Source organism: Chelonoidis abingdonii, chromosome 4 (genome assembly GCF_003597395.2).
Source record: "Chelonoidis abingdonii isolate Lonesome George chromosome 4, CheloAbing_2.0, whole genome shotgun sequence".
Classification (NCBI taxonomy): domain Eukaryota; kingdom Metazoa; phylum Chordata; order Testudines; family Testudinidae; genus Chelonoidis; species Chelonoidis abingdonii.
Genome location: NC_133772.1, coordinates 33,396,851 through 33,402,221, shown reverse-complemented (window position 1 = coordinate 33,402,221; position 5,371 = coordinate 33,396,851).

Below are 5,371 nucleotides of genomic sequence, written 5' to 3'. Positions count from 1 at the left end.
TCTAAGCTTAATTCCAGCTATAATTGATCTTCGCTACCACACACGAAGTTCCAGTGCCTGGTACACTTGGGTCGCCTCAAAACTTTCCCTGGGGAAACCAGACTCAGATGCCCTGAGTCTTACAACAAGGGAAATAACCCACTCCCTTCCCCCTCTCTCTTCCCACCGAATTTCCTCTCTGGACTAACCGAGAGTTACTGATGCAACTTCTTACATCCACAATCCAAGAAGCATGTCTCCTCTCTTCCACAAGAGCAACCAAATACCAGGAAACCAGAAAGAATTTCTCTCTCTTCTCCCTTTATCTTCTCCCTCCCACAAATTCCCTGGTGCTGCAGAGATTCACTCGTACGATCTAACACATAGAGAATTCTCCCTCCCCTCGTCCTTAGCCTAACCCAGAGAGCAAAAAAACCCTCAAACAAGTCTTAAAAGATAATTCATTAACAAAGAAAGAAAAAAAGACATAAAAATATCTCGTACAAGGTTGCAGATAATACAGGGTTCATTGCTTAAAAGAAAAATGAGTAAAACAGCCTTATCCAAAGAGATTACAATTTTAAACATTTCCAGCAAACTACACACATGTAAATACAAAAAAACAAAACAGCTTATTATTTTTCTACCTTTGTACTGGTACAACTTTGAAATGAGATTAGAAGCTTGAAGTTAGAAAGATCCCGTTCATAGCTGAGAGCCAGCAAAGACACAGACCCAATATTCCCTCCCTGCTTTGAAAAAATCCGGTTCTGATTGGTCCTCTGGCAGGTGTCTGCGTTCTCTTTGTAACCCTTTAAGGTGAAAAGGAAAACATTAACCCTTAGCTATCTGTTTGTGAACCATGGTAGGGTATCCTGGAGCTAGGGTTAAGGATTCCACTGTTAGGGCCCCTGGAGCTAGGGTGGGGTTCCATGGGCTAGGGCCTTCTGGAGCAGGGAGAGGGTTCCACGGGTAGGGCCCTTGAGCTAGGGCTAGGGTTCCCAGTTTGGGGTCCTTGCAAGCAGGATAGGGTTCCCACGTTTGGGGTCTTGCAGCAGGGATTAGGGTTCCCACGGTAGGGCCCTGGGCTAGGGTCAGGTTCCCACAGTTATGGACTCTGGAGCAAGAGTTAGGTTCCCACAGGTAGGGCCCTCGAGAAAGAAAGGTTCCCATGGGTGGGCCCTAGGAGCTTAGGGATAGGGTTCCCACGGGTAGGGCCCCTGGAGCTAGAGGATAGCGTTCCGACGGTTGGGCTTGTTAGCAGGTCAGGGTTCCCACGGTAGGGCCCCCTGGGCTTAGGGTCAGGGTTCCCTCGGAGTAGGGCCCATGGAGCTTAGGGTCGGAGTTTCCCACGAGGTAGGGCCCCTGGAGCTAGGGTCGGACAGTCTCCCACGTTTGGGGCCCTTGGAGCAAGGGATAGGGTTCCCACGGGACGGACCCCTGGAAGCTAGGGTTGCGGGTCCACGGAAGGGCCCTGGAGGCAAGGGATGGGTTTCCATGTTTTTGGGGCCCTTTAGAGCAAGGGATAGGATCCACGGGTTTAGGGGTCCCTGGAGTGGGTAGGATTCCCCGGTTCCCTGGAGCTAGCGTTAGGTTTCATGGGTAGGGCCCCTGAAGCTAGGGCTAGGATCCCGATAAAAATGCACGGGTGGGCCGTGGAGCTAGGTTAGGGGATCCCCACGGTAGGGCCCCTGAGCTAGGTCAGGGTTCACCACGGGTAGGGCCCCGGGCAATAGGGATCCCACGGGTAGGCCCTGCGGCAACGATTAGGGATTCCATGGAGTTAGGGCCCTGGAGAAGGAAATGCGTTCCCACAGGTTGGGCCCCTGGAGCTAGGGTTGGGGTCCCACAGGTAAGGCAATGGAGCTAGGGTTAGTTCCACGGTTAGGCCCCTGGAGCTAGGGTGGGGATTTCACATGGTTAGGGTCCCTGGAGCAAGGGTTGGGTCCACGGGTAACGCCCCTTGAGCTAGGTTCGGGTTCCCACGGGTGGCCCCTTGGAGTATGTTATGGGGTTCCACGTTTCAACCTTTGGAGGCAGGGATAGGGTTTCCCATGGGTAGGCCCTGAGCTTAGGCTTTGGTTCCCACGTTTGGAGCCTTGGAGCAGGGATAGGGTTCCCAATGGATTAGGTGCCCCTGGAAAACTTAGGCAATACGATCGGGGTTTCCCACGGATAGGCCCTGGAGCTTGTAGGGTTGGGGTTCCACGTTGGGGTCTTGGAGCTAGGGGTCAGGGTTCCCAACGGGGGCTAGGGCCCTGAGCTAGGTCTGGTTCCCACGTTGGGGGCCCTTGGAGCAGGGACTAGGTTTCCATGTTTGGGGCCCTTGAGCACAGATAGGGTTTCCATGAGTAGGGCCCTGGAGCAGAGCAGGGTTCCCCAGGGTAGGGCCCCTGAGCAATAGGGATCCCACAGGTTGGTCCCTCGAGCAAGCGATAGGGATCCCACAGGTTAGGGCCCCTGAAGAAAGGAAATGTCCATGGGTTGGGGCCCCTGGAGCTAGGTTGGGGTCCCCACAGGTAAGGCACCTGAGCTAGGGTTAGGATTCCCACGGTGAGGCCCCTGGAGCTAGTTGGTGGGGTTCCATGGATAGGGCCCTGAGAAGGTTGGTTCCCCGGGTAGGGCCCCATGGAGGTACGGTGGTTAGGTTCCCACGGGTAGGGCCCCTGGAGCTTAGGAAAGGGTCCCACGGGTTGGCCTTGAGTAGGTCGGGGTGTCCCACGGGTAGGGTCCCTGGAGCTAGTGTTTGGGGTCCCACGTTTTCGGACCCTTAGAGCAGGGATAGGGTTCCCATGGGTAGGGCCCCTGGAGCTAGGCTTTGGGTTCCCACGTTTGGGGCCCTTGGAGCAAGGGATAGGGTTCCCATGGATAAGGCCCCTGGAACTAGGATCGGGGTTCCCATGGGTAGGGCCCCTGGAGCTAGGGTTGGGGTTCCCACGTTTGGGGTCCTTGGAGCTAGGGTCAGGGTTCCCACGGGTAGGGCCCCTGGAGCTAGGGTCGTGGTTCCCACGTTTGGGGCCCTTGGAGCAAGGGACAGGGTTCCCACGGGTAGGGCCCATGGAGCTAGGGTCGGGGTTCCCACGGGTAGGGCACCTGGAGCAAGGGATAGGGTTCCCACGTTTGGTGCCCTTAGAGCAAGGGATAGGGTTCCCACGGGTAGGGCCCCTGGAGCTAGGGTTAGGGTTCCCACGTTTGGGGCCCTTGGAGCAAGGGATAGAGTTACCACGGGTATGGGCCCTGGAGCTAGGGTCGGGGTTCCCACGTTTGGGGTCCTTGGAGCAAGAATTATGATTCCAACAGTTAGGGCCCCTGGAGCTATGGTTGGAGTTCCCACGTGTAGGGCCCCTGGAGTTAGGGTCGGGGTTCCCACGTTTGGAGTCCTTGGAGCAAGGGATAGGGTTCCCACTGTTAGGGCCCCTGGAGCTAGGTTCGGGGTTCCCTCGGGTAGGGCCCCTGGAGTTAGTATTAGGGTTCCCAGGGGTAAGGCTCCTGGAACAACGGATAGGATTCCCATGGTTAGGGCCCCTGGAGCAACGGATAGGGTTCCCATGATAAGTACCACTGGAGCTAGGGTTAGGGTTCCCACGGTTAGGGCCCTTGGAACTAGGGTTAGGGTTCCCAAGGGTAGGTTTTCTGGTTCTAGGGATAGGGTTCTCACGGATAGGGCCCCTGCAGCAATGCACAGGGTTCCCAGGGGTAGGACTCCAGGAGCTAGGGATAGGGTTCCCAGGGCTAGGGCCCCTGGAGCTAGGGTTAGAGTTCCCAGGGGTAGGGATCCTGGAGCTAGGGTTAGGATTCCCAAGGTTAGGGCCCCTTGAGCTAGGGTTACGGTTCCCATGGTTAGTGTCTCTGGAGCTAGGGTTAGGGCTCCCATGGTTAGAGCCCCAGGAGGTAGGGTTTGGGGTCCCACGGTTAGGGAACCTGGCGCTAGGGCTAGGAATACCACAGATAGGGCCCATGGAGCAAGGGATAGGGTTCCCAGGAGTAGGGCTCCTGGAGCTAGGGTTAGGATTCCCACGGGTAGGGCCCCTGGAGCTATGGTAAGGGGTCCCACTGATAGGGCCCCTGGAGCTAGCATTAGGATTTCCACGGGTATGGTTAGGGTTAAGGTTAGGGCCCCTGGAGCTAGGGTTAGGTTTCCCATGGTTAGGGCCCTAGGAGCTATGGTTAGAGGTCCCACAGTTAGGGCCCCTGGAGCTAAGGTTTGGGTTCCTACGGTTAGGGCCCCTGGAGCTAGGGTTAGGGGTCCCACAGGTAGGGCCCCTGGAGCTAGGATTAGGATGCCCACGGGTAGAGCCCCTGGAGCTAGGGTTAGGGTTACCATGGTTAGGGCCCCTGGAGCTAGGGTTCAGGTTCCCACGGTTAGGGCCCTTGGAGCAAGGAATAGGGTTCCCAGGGGTACGGCTCCTGGATCTACGGTTAGGATTTCCATAGGGTTAGGGTTCCCACGGGTAGGGTGCCTGGAGCTAGGGTTAAGGGTGCCACGGTTAGGGCCCCTGGAACTAAGGTGAGTGTTCCCACTTTTAGAACCCCTTGAGCTAGGATTTGGGTTCCTACGGGTAGGGCCCCTGGAGCTAGTGTTAGGATTCCCAAGGATAGGGACCTAGGAGCTAGGGTTAAGGTTTCCACGGTTAGGGCCCCTGGGACTAGGGTTATCTTTCCCACGTTTCGGGCCCCTGGGGCTAGCGTTAGGGATCCCACGATTAGAGCCTGTGGAGCTAGGGTAAGGGTTCCCATGGTTAGGGCCCTTGGAGCTAGGGTAAGGTTTCCCATGGTTAGGGCCCTTGGAGCTAGGGTTAGGATTCCCACGGTTAGGGCCCCTGGAGCTAGGTTTAGAGTTCCCATGGTTAAGGACCTTGGAGCAACGAATAGGGTTCCCAGGGGTAGGGCTCCAGGAGCAAAGATTAAAATTCCCACAGTTAGGGCCCCTGGAGCTAGGGATAGGGGTCCCATGGTTAGGGCCCCTAAAGCTAGGGTTAGGGTACCCACGGGTAGGGCCTCTTGTGCTCGAGTTAGGGTTCCTACGGTTAGGGCCCTGGAGCTAGGATTAGGATTCCCATGGTTAAAGCCCCTGTAGCTAGGGTTAAGGTTCCCACAGTTAGGGCCCCTGGAGCTAGGGTTAGGGTTCCCACGGTTAGGGCCCTTGGAGCAAGAAAAAAGGGTTCCCAGGGGTTGGGCCCTTGGATGAAGAGACAGGGTTTCCAGGGGTAGGGCTGTGATGGTGCGGTTCTGGCGGGACCCAACTGAGAGTGCCAAATCAGGACCAATTGCTCAAACAGGGCAGTCACAGCCCAAGGCTGGGGTTTTTCCACCTCTAAGGCAAACCAAACCAGCCAGACAAAAATGACTTCGGTTTCGCCCCACTGGCTAGCCACAAGTCACACAAGCAATT